The sequence below is a fragment of the Chlorocebus sabaeus genome, chromosome 21 (assembly GCF_047675955.1).
Source record: "Chlorocebus sabaeus isolate Y175 chromosome 21, mChlSab1.0.hap1, whole genome shotgun sequence".
NCBI classification, from domain to species: domain Eukaryota; kingdom Metazoa; phylum Chordata; class Mammalia; order Primates; family Cercopithecidae; genus Chlorocebus; species Chlorocebus sabaeus.
Window position 1 is genome coordinate 89,824,090 of NC_132924.1, and position 15,067 is coordinate 89,839,156.

At 42.2% G+C, this 15,067-nt stretch overlaps 1 protein-coding gene and 1 pseudogene across 6 annotated transcripts in view; one reads left to right on the top strand and one right to left on the bottom strand.

Moving 5' to 3' along the window:
• ST7 (suppression of tumorigenicity 7) overlaps positions 1–15,067 on the top strand; it is a 276,697-nt gene that overhangs the window by 13,648 nt on the left and 247,982 nt on the right. The window contains exon 1 of one of the 6 annotated variants that reach the window (XM_038004448.2): positions 848–871. The exons of the other annotated variants lie outside the window; for them this stretch is intronic. The gene's annotated coding sequence lies outside the window, so the exon portion shown is untranslated. Of the gene's footprint in view, positions 1–847; positions 872–15,067 lie in introns of those variants that run through there. 6 annotated transcript variants of the gene reach the window in all.
• LOC103226774 (tropomyosin-like) lies at positions 4,833–6,387 on the bottom strand (annotated as a pseudogene).

A 15,067-nucleotide genomic window follows, 5' to 3' on the forward strand; every position in this document is an offset into this window, starting at 1 on the left:
GTCAGGCAGCCTGTGCAAGTCAGCGTCCCAGAGGCAGGTCTACAGCTCTAGCGGGTCCAGTCCCAGTGGACCTTTCTGCTAATTGTGTCCAGCCTTTCCATTCTTGAATTACTGACCTGCAATAAAAAATGATGGCGCCCTTACCACATTCTACCAAAAAGGTCAGCAGTCATTTATCAGTTCTGTGATCTTAACACTAGTTACCGTGTTTATAACTGAGCACAATAATGGTGAGTACCTCATAGGACTGTTGGGAGGATTAAATGAGATACTATGAAAAAAGCCTTAATCAGTGCCGGCACTTTCTTTTTTTTTTTTTTTTTTTTTTTTTGAGACGGAGTCTCACTCTGTCGCCCAGGCTGGAGTGCAGTGGCCGGATCTCAGCTCACAACAAGCTCCGCCTCCCGGGTTTACGCCATTCTCCTGCCTCAGCCTCCCGAGTAGCTGGGACTACAGGTGCCCGCCACTTCGCCCGGCTAGTTTTTTTTTTTTTTGTATTTTTTAGTAGAGACGGGGTTTCACCGTGTTAGCCAGGGTGGTCTCGATCTCCTGACCTCGTGATCCGCCCGTCTCGGCCTCCCAAAGTGCTGGGATTACAGGCTTGAGCCACCGCGCCCGGCCAATGCCGGCACTTTCTAGTGCTCAATACGTTTTAGATATTTAGTTGTAGTTACTGTTGTGGCTCCTACTATAATATTGACTTTGGTAATTCTTGGTGTCTAACTCAATCAGTTTTTTCTCTTAAGTCAGTTTCTAGACTGATCTTTTTAAATGCATCTGTTCTTCGTTTTCATAGTTACATGTATGTTTTCTGTTTCCATTCAGTTTTGGGGTGAAATATGATAGCAGCATGAGGAGCTCCACTCTTGGTGTAAGTGAATAAGCTTATATTATCTGTTTCTTAACTTTACTCCTTAACTCTTTGTATTCTGTTACCTGCTTTCATAATTTTTCTGGAACTTCTTAAACCTCATTGGTAATTTCAAAGCCAAATTTCTTTTATCATTTCTCAGATTTTGTTCTTACTGATATGTTGCACTACAGAAAAGGACTTAAATTTTTTTTTCTAATATTCACTTTTTTTGTTTTGTTTTACAAATTCTCTCCTCCCCTCCCCCTCCCTCCCTCCCTCCCTCCCTCCCTTCCTCCCCTCCCCCTCCCTCCCTCCCTCCCTCCCTCCCTTCCTCCCCTCCCCCTCCCTCCCTCCCTCCCTCCCTCCTTCCTTTCCTTCCTTCCTTCCTTCTTCCATCCTTCCCTCCCTCCCTCCCTCCTTCTTCCTTCTTTTTGCTTCTTCTTGAGACGGGGTCTTACTATGTTGCCCATGCTGGACTCGAACTCCTGGGCTCAAGCAATCCTGCCTCAACCTTCTGAGTAGTTAGACTACAGGTGTGCACCACCATGCCTGGCTTAGAAAAGGACTTTATGTTGAACCTCTTTTCTCTTACAATCAAATAATAAATTCATTGAGTCATACTATTAGCAAGTCACAGTGCTTGGTGCGGGGGTAGAGGAATGGAATGATGACCAAGACATGGTCTCTGTCTTCAGTATCTTGAGATATTGAGCACTCAGGGAAAGAAAAACAGGCACAAAACTAACTCTAATCCAAAGTAAAATGTATAGAGCACAAAGGAGAAGTAAATACTAAAACAAGGGGATGAGAGAAAGCTTTCAAATCATAGTGGTAGTTACTGGAATAACTGTAGGAATTCCCAGGCTGCTTGGAGAATGTGAGAATGGGCATCTGCTTGGTCCCTTCAGAAAACTGCCAGTGTGACAGATGGGAGGGTGAAAAAGAGAAAAGCTAGAATCTGTTGGGGTTAAATTTGAGTTCATTTTGAAGGATTAAAAATAATTGAAATTCTGATATATTTTACCTGTATAGAAAGGGACAGGGAATAATATGAGAAACAGTAATAGTGGGGTGACCCATCATTCATATTTAATGTTTGTTAACGTTTTGCCACAACTGCTCATATTGCTTTCTCTCTCTTTTTCAAATAAACTATTTTTTAGAACCTTTTAGATGCGGCAGTTTTTCAGACTTTCCTTGTTTTTGATAACCTTAACAATTTTGAGGAGTACCAGTCAATAATTTTTTAGACTATTGCTTAATTGAGATTTGTTTGATATTCTTCTAATGATTTTCTGGAATTATGAGTTTTTGGGAGGAAGACCACAGAGGTCAAGTGCCATTTTTGTTACGACATAGTATCAACTTGACTTGTCACTGTTGATATTGACCTTGATCCCCTGGCAGAGATAGTGTTGATAAGGTTTCTTCACTGTAAAGTTACCCTTTACTTCCTCATACTGTGCTCTTGGGAAGGAGTTTGCTTTGCTCAGGCCACACTTAAGGAATGAAGCTTTATTTCTTCTTGTGGAAATAAATGAGGAACATCTAAATGAGAACAAGTAAAGGCTATCTATTCAAAGCCTCCCATAACAAAGGTGTCAGCCATCATCACTTGTGTTTGGCAGTTAGAGGAGTAGGAAAGCTTTATTGTAGAAAAAAGGGAAAGTGGTTGGGCGTGGTGGCTCATGCCTATAATCCCAGCACTTTGGGAGGCTGAGGCGGGCGGATCACCTGAGGTCAGGAGTTCGAGACCAGCCATGACCAACGTGTGTCTACTAAAAACACAAAATTAGCCGGGTGTGGGGCGCATGCCTGTAATCCCAGCTATTCGGGAGGCTGAGGCAGGAGAATCGTTTGAACCTGGGAGGTGGAGGTTGTGGTGAGCTGAGATTGTGCCATTGCACTCCAGCCTGGGCAACAAGAGCAAAACTTCATCTCAAAAAACAAAACAAAACAGAAAACAATAAAAAAAGGAAAGCTATATTGTAGAAGAAAGGGAAAGTTCCAAGTAGGCCCTGTTTGGAGGCTGCTGACGTGGAAAGGGTGGGACATCCTGTGTTACTGATTAGTGGTATATATTTTGCTTTCTCCAGCAAGTCTTAACTTAAAAGTTGGTACAGAAATTAGAGAAGCTGTTAGTTACTGGTCAAGTCCTGACTGTTGGGCTAATTGTTATATAAGTTTTGTGCTTAGTCAGTTTAGGCTACTCTGACAAATAAACCATAGGGTTTGGTGGCTTCAACAACAAACATTTATTACTTACAGTTCTGGAGGCTGGGAAGTGCAAGATTAAGGGGCTGGAAGATCCTGTGTCTGGAGGTCTTGCTTCCTGGTTTGCAGATGGCCTTCTTCTCCTTGTGTCCTCACATGGAAGAGAGCAGAGAGAGGAAGCAAGCTTTCTCATGTGTCTTCTTATGAGGGAACTAATCTCATTTATAGAGCACTCCATCATCATGACCTAATTACCTCCCAAAAACCCCACCTCCAGGTGCCATCACATTGGGGATTAGGCTTCAATGTATGAATTTTGGGGTGACACACATATTCAGTCCACAGCATTGTGGTTTGGCTTTCTGAACTGGTTGTTCCAGGCTGTGAGTCAGAGTTCTATTTTTATATATGGTCTGGTCATTACCCATTTGTGTATTCACTCTTTCACCCACCTCAAAGGTAGTGTTCTATATCAATTATTTTGAATTCTTCTGTATGGGAGATTTATCTCTTCTTTCCCATCTATTTATTTTTTATTTTTTGGAGGGACTGGTTCTTTATTTCAAAAAGACATTTGTCAATATTCAGTATCAAAACAGTTGCACTATTGATTTCTCTTTCTCCCAATTGGACCCAAAGAGACCACATCAAAGGAGAGTACATTTGAAGCCAGTAAACTGCAGGACGTACATCTAACAGACCTCCTAGAAACCTTACCAGGAAATGGGGAAACAGGCTTTAAAAGATCACTAAACTGCCAGGCCATGGACTGCAGAGGCTGTCACAGCCAGATGGAATGGCCAGGGTGCCACAAACCCAAAGAAGCAAAGTTTCAAAATAATATAAAATTTAAAGTTTTGTACATAAGCTGTTCAAGATTTCTCTAGCACTGACTGATACAAAGCACAATGAGATGGCACTTTTAGAGACAGCAGCTTCAAACCCAGAAAAGGGTAATGAGATGAGCTTCACATGGCTAAATCAGTGGCAAAACATAATCTTTCTTTCAAGGAGGCAGGAAAGCAATTAAGTGGTCACCGCAACGTAAGGGTCACGTGATCCATTCTGTAAGCAGTTGGGAGGGGTAGAGATGGGACAAAAATTTGGTCTCAGAGGTCTTACCATCTGAATTTGGTCACTTCTAATGAAAAAAAAAAAAAGAAAAAAGAAGTAATATTGTCCAAAGGTATCTTAAAGTGAGAACTTGAACAGCACACTTTGTTGTTGTTGTTGTTGTTGTCATTGGACTAACTCCTCCTGGAATCACCTTTCTGGTTTAGCTGGTACATTGTACAGAGCAATGAGGTTTCCCCTAGTGGAGTCTTTCCCTGGGCTCTGTTTGGCTCTCAGTAAGGCAGGCCTATACCTTTTCCTCTCCTCTGTGGAGAGTGCAATATGCAGTAAGCTGAAAAGTCACCTTCCAAAAGTGAGAAAGGGATGAGGTTGCTGCTTCAGGGCGGTGGAATTATTTGGAATGTTTTACAAATGGTTGCTACAAAACAAAAACGGTAATTACAAAATGTGTACATCACCACATGCTTTTAAAGACATTATGCATTGTGCTCACATTCCCTAAATGTTGTTTCCAAAGGTGCTCAGCCTCTAGCCCAGCTGGAATCTCTGGGAATCGGTAGAGACAGTTTGGCAAAAAAGACACAGGGGAGGAGCAGGAGGCAAAAGGGGAAAGCAGCCTTCCAGTTAAAGATCAGCCCTCAGTTAAAGGTCAGCTTCAGGCGGGCTGGCCTCAGGAAGAGTCAGGGTCAGAGGGAGAAGCAGCAGCAGGGTGGGACTGGGGCATTCTACGTGTCATTCAGGTCAAGCAGAGTCTGGTCCAGCATCCTTTGTGTACAGAGGTGCTCTTCTTTGGTGCATTTCAGTTTATCTTCCAAGTCATCAGTTGTCTTTTCCAGCTTGGCTACTGATCTCTCAGGAAACCCAGCACAGGTCTCTGCCTCCTTGAGTTTATCAGTAAGAATCTCGATCTCTTTCTCATATTTGTCTTCTTTTTGAGAGTACTTTTCTTCAGCAGCACTCAGACACTTCACGTTCTGGTCCCTCCATCTGATATGCTCATCTATCTCTCGGCAGCAGGACTCTGCCAGCTCAGCTTGTTCCTCTGTGTGTTTCAAGTCTCTTTCAATGATCACCAACTTATGAGCCACCTTTTTATACTTCCTATCTGCCTCTTTTGCAATGTGCTTAGCTTCTTTGAGTTGGATTTCCTGGAGTTCCATCTTTTCTTCATTTTTTAAGGCCGGTTTTCAATAACCTTCAGACCTCTCTCTCTTAGCAGCAGCTTTTTCCGCTTCTTCCAGCTTTTGCAGGGCAGTGGCCAGGCGCTCCTGAGCATGGTCCAGCTTCTCATCAACCAGCTGGATCCTGCAGTTCAAGGAGGCCACCTCAACCTCAGCCTGTTCCCGGGCCCACCTTTCCCCCTCAACTTCTCACTGGAGGCCCTCTGCATCATCTGCCTGCTGCTGCGGAACCTGGATATTGCCCTTAACTGCCTCAATGGTGGTGATCCCAGCCATGGTGCCCACTCAGCTACTGCTCGCGTTCTGGTTCCTGCCTCCTCTACTCGGTGTTGCAGCCTCCTCTCCTTCCCCCATTTATTTATTCACTTATTCATTCATTTGTTTATATCAGTATGGACTCATGGATATTTATTTTATACAGGTTATAATCCAGTACTGCTTTATTTCATTCAAATGTTTCCAGTTTTGGCTCATTGAGAGCTCTACTGGTTGGCTTCTGTGTTTCTTTGACATGCTCCCATGATAGTGGGTTTTTCTTTTGAGGATTTCCTTACTTTCTAGCACTACAAGATGTTCTAGGCTCATCTTGTTTATTTCTCATCCCACCTCTCTCTCTCTCTCTTTATTTATTGATTGATTAATTGAGACAAGTTCTTGAGCTATCACCACTGGAGTGCAGTGGCACAATCATGGCTTATTGCAGCCTTGACCTCCCAGGCTCAAGCAATCCTTCCATCTCAGCCTCCCGAGTAGCTGGGACCACAGGGGTGTGCCACCATGTCAGGCTACTTTTTAATTTTTTGTAGAGATGGGGTCTCCCCATGTTGCCCAGGCTTATCTCAAACTCCTGGGCTCAAGCGATGCTACTCCCTTGGCCTCCCAAAGTGCTGGGATTACAGTTGTGAGCACTGCTCCTGGCCTCTCTGTTTTTAAAAATAAACTGTTACCTAGACAGGTAAAGCTACTCCTACATCCCTTTCCCCTCATTTTTTCTTTGTTGGTAACCATTGTCCTGAAGTTGGTATTGTTCCCGTGTATTTAATGTATTCATCAACAGTATATAGTTATTTTGTGAGTTTTAAAAATGTACATGGTAGACTACTGCTCATATCCTTCTGCAGCTTGTTTCTGTTATCAAACATTATGTTTATGAGCTCGTCCCATGTTGTAGATATAGTTAATTTAGATGTTATATAGTATTTCATTGCATGAGTGTACCATGGCGTATCAATTTTACCGTAAGTAAATAAATTAACTCTACATGGACCTCTTTACACATGTATTTGATTTATCAAGGGACAGTGTTATCAATAGTAATGGATCAACTAGGGAAAGTTTGGAAATTTGTAGGGGACATTTTGTTTTTTAAATTTTTACGTATTTCTTTTTTCTTCAGAAAATGCCAGCAGGAGGGATATTTTCAATTATTGATTGGGAGAGCCTTACTGACATTGAGAGAGGGTGAGGACAAAGGATGTGTGATGACCTGTGATGTGTGTGTCTGCCTTTCTCCCATATGATTTTTAAATATCCCCCTCAGGTCTTCCTGTACTTAAAAATTCTTTGTATGATGATCTGACTCTAGAACCTCCATTTTGCATGTAAAACCAAAGTATTTTTGGCATGGTTTTAGTATATGCTTTTTTTTTAAATTGAAACTACCATGCACATTGAGGGAAGAATTTACTTTGTTCAGAACTTTTACCAAGTTCTGAATAAAATAACACACTTGTATCATCCTGCATTTGTAGGTTTTGCATGCATGATGACAATGTATATAGGGGTGCAAATGTCTATTTGCTTCATTAAATCCTCTACCAAAGTCATGAAAAAATTTGCATTTTTAAAATATATTATTCTAAATAGGGCCAGGACTAAGGTGAGGCAAGTGAGGTTGCTTAGGTGCAAAATTTGAGGAGATACAGATGCAAGTGTCCTGCAAGTGCAGGTTCAGCACTTTCACTACTTTGCCTCCTTAAATTTTGCACCCTAGGCACCTTGCTTGCCTCATCTCCATTCTGCCCTGATTATAAGTAATATTTTATGTATTTTTTTTCATATTTTAGTTAGGCTATTGCATTAGTCCATTTTCATACTGCTATGAAGAAATACCCGAGACTGGGTAATTTATAAAGAAAAAGAGGTTTCACGCACTCACAGTTCCACATGGCTGAGGAGGCTTCATAGTCATGGCAGAAAGTGAAGGAGGAGCAAAGGCATGTCTTACATGGTGGCAGGCAAGAGAGGGTGTGCAGGGGAACTGCCCTTTATAAAACCATCAGATCTCGTGAAATTTACTCATTATCACAACAGCATGGGAAAAACCCACCCCCATGATTCAATTACCTCCCACCAAGTCCCTCCCATGACACGTGAGGATTATGGGAGCTATAATTAAAGATGAAATTTGGATGGGGACACAGCCAAACCATATCAGATATTATGGGGGTTTTTTGGAAGCAATTTTTTTTTTTTTTTTTTTTGAGGCGGAGTCTCGCTCTGTCGCCCAGGCTGGAGTGCAGTGGCATGATCTTGGCTCACTGAAGCCTCCACCTCTCAGGTTCAAGCGATTCTCCTTCCTCAGTCTCCCGAGTAGCTGGGATTACAGGTGCCTGGCTCCACACCTGGCTAATTTTTGTATTTTTAGTAGAGGCAGGGTTTCATCATATTGGCCAGGCTGGTCTCGAACTCCTGACCTCAAGTGATTTGCCCGCCTTGGCCTTCTAAAGTGCTGGGATTACAGGCATGAGCCACCATGCCCAGCCTTCTTCTCTTTTTCTTTTTAATTTGTATGTGTTAGGTAGATTATCTATTACGTTTGTTATAGAATAGAAAAAGGGTGTTTCAAATAATTTCCTTTAAAAGGAAATATTAGATCTGATTGGTCTGAGAACCACCACTTTAGGACACAAACTTGGAAGTGCCCTTTGTTGGACCATATGAGCATCTTCAACTTTATTGGGTGTTGCCAGATTCCTTTACAGAATGGTTGTCTCAGTCAGAGATTGCTGTAGTGATGCTACATTAAAAGAAAGAAGGCCGGGCACGGCAGCTCACGCCTGTAATCCCAGCACTTTGGGAGGCCGAGGTGGGCAGATCACCTGAGGTCAGGAGTTCGAGACCAGCATGGCCAACATGGTGAAACCCCTTCTCTACTAAAACATACAAAAAAATTTAGCTGGGCGTGGTGGTGGGAGCCTGCAATCTCAGCTACTTGGGAGGCTGAGGGAGAGAATCGCCTGAACCCAGGAGGCGGAGGTTGCAGTGAGCCGAGATCACACCGCTGCATTCCAGCATGGGTGACAGAGCAAGACTCTCTCTCCAACAACAACAACAGCAGCAACAAACCCCAAAAGACCCCAAGTTCAAAACTCAGTGGCTTAATATAGTAAGGATTTATTTTTCCCTGTCAACCTGTGGGTAGGTTGCAACAAAAATTAGCTGGGCAGGATTCTGGACTTCAGGCTCTGGGCTCCAGTCTGCAGGTCGGACTGAGGTTGAGTTCAGGTCTGCTCCAAGTCTCTCATTCTCTTGGACTAACAGCTATCTAGGACATGTTGTTCTTATGGAAAGTGGCAGAAGCAAAAGAAGCCAAGTGGAAATATGTGAAACCTCATGTGGGCCATGCATAGTACTGACTTGCTGTCATTTTTGCTAACATTTCATGGACCCTAGCTTGTCACAAGGTCAAGCCCAACATCCATGAGGTAGGGCAATATATTCTGTTTATTCTAGTGAATGGTACTGCAAAGTTATGTGGCAACGATGTGGATTAGAATTCTAGTACAGGGAGGGTGTGAAGAATTATGAATAATGATTCAGTTTACCACATGGTTGTACCATTATATACCTCACCAGTAATAGATGCAAACTCCTTTCTGAACATCTTCACTAGTCTTGATGTTACCCAACTTCACATTCTTGCTGGTTTGATGAGTGTTAAATGACATTGTTATTTTAATTTTCATTTCCAATTACATAGGTCTTTTAAAATACTATCTATTCATTTTAAAAGATTAGTTTTAGCCTCCACTCTAAAGTCAGTTAGAATAAGGAGGTTTTCGTGATGAAAATAAAAATTTGGAATCTGAGATTATGATAGTTATAATTAATTACTCGCTTTGGCTACAAACTAATTTGGTTTTCCTTTGCTTATGTAATGTCAGATATTCTGAGGGCCATTAAAATGTCTAGACTGTGTTCTCCAAGAGCCCTGTTCTAATGTTCTGATTCTGTATATGTGATGCATTCGTAATTTTATTTCCATGTAATAATCTAATTTTATTGACCCTACTAAGTAAGTAAGGTGTAGTCATTATATTGCAAACTACTTTTGCAAAAGTGTGACTGTACTGCAAAAAATGCAGATGTTGTGGGTTTCAATAAATGGATTTCTGGTACGTTTCTCTGGGAAGAATGCTTTCTATTTATTGGCAGTCCTCTGATGTGGAGGCAGGTCTTGCTGGAGAGCTGCATTCAGGTGAGAGAGGGGTGGGAAGGAAGAAAGGCACCCACAGAGCTTCTGCCTTGTAAATATAATCTCATTTGTGCTGGGATCAGACAGATCAGTCGAAGAGCGGTAGTATTTTTTTATTTTTTTATTTTTATTTTTTTGAGATGGAGTCTCGCTCTGTCGCCCAGGCTGGAGTGCAGTGGCGCAATCTCAGCTCACTGCAAGCTCCGCCTCCTGGGTTCATGCCATTCTCCTGCCTCAGCCTCCCGAGCAGCTGGGATTACAGGGGCCCACCACATGCCCAGCTAATTTTTTGTATTTTTAGTAGAGACGGGGTTTCACCGTGTTAGCCAGGATGGTCGCGATCTCCTGGCCTCATGATCCGCCCACCTCGGCCTCCCAAAGTGCTGGGATTACAGGCGTGAGCCACCGCACCTGGCCTATTTTTTAATATATTTGTTTATTTTGAGACAAAGTCTCGCTCTTTTGCCAGGCTGGAGTGCAGTGGCACGATCTCGGCTCATTGTAACCTCCACCTCCCAGGTTAAAGCGATTCTCCTGCCTCAGCCTCCCAAGTAGCTGGGACTCCAGGCACGTGCCACCACACACAGCTAATTTTTTTGTATTTTTAGTAGAGACAGGGTTTCACCATGTTGGCCAGGATTGTCTCGATCTCTTGACCTCATGATTCGTCTGGCCTTGGCCTCCCAAAGTGTTGGGATTACAGGCGTGAACCACTGCGCCTGGCCGAGTGGTGGTATTTTTAAAGAAGCACAGGCCATACCTGGAAAAACAATAAAAGTTGAAAAGGAATTTCTTTCTATACTGTTATTTCTTAAAGAAGATACAATTAATAACCCCAGTAACATTTCCAGAGCCCTCCTCTGGCTTCTACTTCTCATTTCTCACTTCTCTCCTCAGTTCTCTCTCCTGTGGCTGGTCAGCAGAGCTTTTACTGTTCTCACTCTCATCTGCTCAGCTGAGCTTGGCTGAATCATTCCATGGGCCAGCCTCATATCCTTTGGTAAAACATGGAGACTTATGTGACATTTTCAGAGAAGAACCATAGTTGAGGAAGGCCAGGCCAGTGTAGGTGGAACAATGTCTCTCTTACCAGATAAGAAAGAAGTTGCTTCCTGACCTGCAGGTGTGAAGTTTTCTGATGTCCCCCGATTTCCTTTTCCCAGGAGTCACCAGCTTCCACAGGATTTGGTGAGGATGTATCCCACTTCTGACATCTTAGAATCCAGCATCTTGACAGACAACAGAGAAGATCAAAGATAGAATGAACCAATTATATTCTAGAAAAGGCTGTTGACTAGAACTTTGTTTAGGGATAGTGGGAAAAATTAAATGCTTCAATATATATTATGGAGATTATTATGACTGACAAAGATAGGGCACTGTATTCAAATGAAGGTCCTAGCAGGAAACAGATCATACATTCTATCTATCTATCTATCTATCTATCTATCTATCTATCTATCTATCTATCTATCTATCTATCTATCTATGTATCCGTCGATCGACAGTCTCATTCTGTTGCCCTGGCTGGAGTGCAGTGGCATGATCTTGGCTCACTGCAAACCTACAGCGATTCTTGTGCCTCAGCCTCCGAGTAGCTGGGACTAACGGCATACGCCACCAGGTTCGACTAATTTTTGTATTTTTTGTAGAGACAGAGTTTTCCTTGTTGCCTAGGCTGGTCTCAAACTCCTGAGCTCAGGTGATCCGCCTGCCTTGGCCTCCCAAAGTGCTAAGATTATAGGCGTGAGCCACTGCACCTGGCCCAAATCATGCATTCAAATTGGCAACTGAAGATAATTAATAAAAGGCTATTTACAAAGGTATTGGCAGGATAATAATAAAGAATGTTTTACTGGTAACAAAGGATAGCACAGTGCCCTGGAGCAAGCTGCAGAAGGGAGCCATGACCATTCTTGGGCACAGCTCTAAAACCTGGGGAGGCAGCCATGTGGAAAGGCTGTGGCCTTCAGTGGAGAGACACAGCCAGTCTGTGCATTGGGAGCCTGGGGAAAATGCTATGTGCCTATTGATCCCTATTGATCCCCTGTTGGGGTCTTTCATTGGCTGAACCCAACCAGAAGCCTAGGGCAAGCAGCAGGGAAAGTGTAAGGGGAGGGACAAATGGAAAATAACTAGCAGAAGACATTTTCTCTGACTCATTGAAGTATTTTTTTGTTTCACTGTCTCTTTTCCTAACAAGAGGCATTTCTCAAGATTTCATTTACAGGAGTCTTCTTATGCTGTATCTTTCAATAAGCTTGTGTAAATGAAAGTGAGATCTTTCTCCTTTCTGTCCTCTCTCAACTTCCAGGTTTTCATTTTCAATTGCCTGTTGTATGTTTTCAGTGAGGCATAGATTACTAGCTCCATCTCTTCCTTCTAACAGAGTGCAATTTCTCGTCAAGGCTCTTAATAGTCTTCATCTGGTCTTTCCTTTATATATGTTAAGTTCCTAAATCCCATTAACTTTGTATTGCCTTAATCTCTCTTTACTTCCTACTTCTGCCATTATTTCAACACTTATAATCTTATTACAGTAATCTCCCAACTGGTCTTCCTGCCTCTAATCTCTCCTAATCTATCCTATATACTGGGATATTGCTTGCAAATTCTTTAACGTCTTTCTGTTGCCTAGCAAATAAAATAGAGACCCCTAAACCTAATATCCTAGGCCTTCTACCGTGAGGCCACTGCATGTTTCTGGCTTAATACTAACTGCTTTCCTTCATACACCATGCTCCATTCAAAGTATGCTTTATAAAATGTAACTTTATCATATTTATCATGCTCATATTCCTTTTTTCTTTTTGTTTTGTTTTGTTTTGTTTTTGAGACAGAGTCTCACTCTGTTGCATGGGCTCGAGTGCAGTGCTGTGATGTCGGCTCACTGCAACCTCCACCTCCCGGATTCAAGCAATTCTCCTGCCTCAGCCTCCTGAGTAACCAGGATTACAGGCGCCCATCACAACGCCTGGCTAATTTTTGCATTTTTAGTAGAGACGAGGTTTCGCCATGTTGACCAGGTTCATCTCCAATTCCTGGCCTCAAATGATATGCCTGCCTCACCTCCCAAAGTGCTGGGATTACAGCTGTGAGCCACCGCGCCCAGCACTCATATTCATGATCACCTTAAAAAATTCTTCACTTTTGTTGTCATGGAGGCCAGATGAGTCATCTGCAAGTTAGACACCTATAGTTTATCTGAGTCTGAACACTTCCAAATACCCCACATTCGAAATGTCCCACATAACCAATATACCCCATTGGCTCCTTAGTCTCCTTGTCCTGTGGTTCCTCCACAGGATTTCAATTTTCCCTCCAGAGTTTTACTTGATGCTTGATGGTGCATCCTGGCTTGGAAGCCCCTGAACTTTGACATGCTCTGGGTCTTTTCCCCTCAGTGCATATTTGTCTACAAGCTGAGCTCTTCCAGCTGCTGTCGTCACAAGAAACAGCTGGCAGTCTATATGGAGGCGTCTCTAGCATTCCTCACCCACCTTTAAGTTAAAATCAGTATTTTAAAATAATTTCAAATTTGTAGAAAAGTTGAAAGTACAGTACAGTTTTTTCTTCTAGAACCATTAGATGCTGATGTGGGACTTTATCACTCTGAAATACTTCAGTGTATATTTCATACAAACAAAGGTGTTCTTCAAAATAACCATAGTATACTCATCAAAATAATAAATTAATGAGATTTATTAATCCGAAATTGGTACAGTGACACCATCTAATTCTTTCGATTCTATGCGTTTCGTCAATTATTACAATAATGTGCTTTACAGCAAAATAATTCAGTGCATAATCATGCCTTCCATTTAGTTGCCATGTCTCTCCAGACTCCCTTTTTTTGCAAAAGTTCCTAAATTTTTCCTTGACTTTGATGACCTTGACCTTGATAGTTTTGATGAATACATGCCAGTTATTTTGTAGAATACCGTTCAATTTGAATCTGTTCAGTAGTTTTTTTGTTTTTTCTTTAGACAATCTTGCTCTGTCACCCAGGCTGGAGTGCAGTGGTGCGATCATGGCACACTGCAGCCTGGACCTCCCAGGCTCAAGTGATCCTCCCCCTCAGCCTCCCAAGTAGCTGGGTCCACAGGCGCATGCCACCACACCCAGCTAATTTTTGTGTAAGTTTTGTAGAGATGGGTTCTCACTGTTTTGCCCAGGCTGGTCTCAAACTCCTGGGCTTTAGCGATGCTCCCACCTTGGCCTCCCAAAATGCCAGGATTATACGTATGAACCACTGCACCTGGCCTCAATGGTTCCTCATGATTGAATTCAGGTTATGGCTGTGATGATGCTATGTTTTTCTCATAGAATCCTATCAGGTGGCAAATGATTTTTTCTGGGTCCCATTATTGATTATTCTCATTGTGATTACTTGATTGATGGTGTCTGTGAGGATTCTCTATTATAAAGTTATTCTATTCTCTTTTGTAGATAACAAGTATTTTTGGAGAGACACTTTGAAACTGTAAATTCTTTATCAGACGCTTAATGTACAGTCATGTGTTGCTTAATGACAATCCCTCCTTTCTAGGATACCTCCTGAAGGACCTGCTTGAGGCTGTTTTACAGTGAACTAAGTAGGAGCATACTCTAAAATAATGACAGAACTGTAGTGAATACAGAAACCAGGAATAGTCATTTATTATCATTTTCAAGTATAATGTACTATACATAATTATATGTGCTATACTTTAACTGGCAGGGCAGTAGGTTTCATTACAAAAGTGAGTAATTGTGCTACAGTGTTACAATGGCTGCAAAATCATTAGGTGATAGGAATCTTTCAGTTCCGTTTTAATCTTTTGGTATATAATGTTGGCAGTAAGTTACAAAGTGAGTAATAAGTTGTGCTACAATGTTACAATGGTTGCGACATCATTAGGTGATAGGAACCTTTCAGTTCCATTTTCATCTTTTGATATATAATCTTGTACTATTGTTTAATGTGGTCTGTCATTGACAGATATGTTGTTACGTGATGCATGACTGTATTCATTTACTGCTGCTGCTGTTGCTGCTGCTTCTGCGGCTGTTGCTGCTGCTTCTGCTTCTTCTTCTTCCTTCTACTTCCTCCTTCTTCCTCCTCCTTCTTCTTTTTCTTCTTCTTTCTTTCTCCTCCTCCTCCTTCTTCTTCCTCTTCCTTTTTTTTTTTTTGAGATAGAGTTTTGCTCTTGTTGCCCAGGCTGGAGTGCAATGGTGCAATCTTGACTCACTGCAACCTCCGCCTCCCAGGTTCAAGTGATTCTTCTG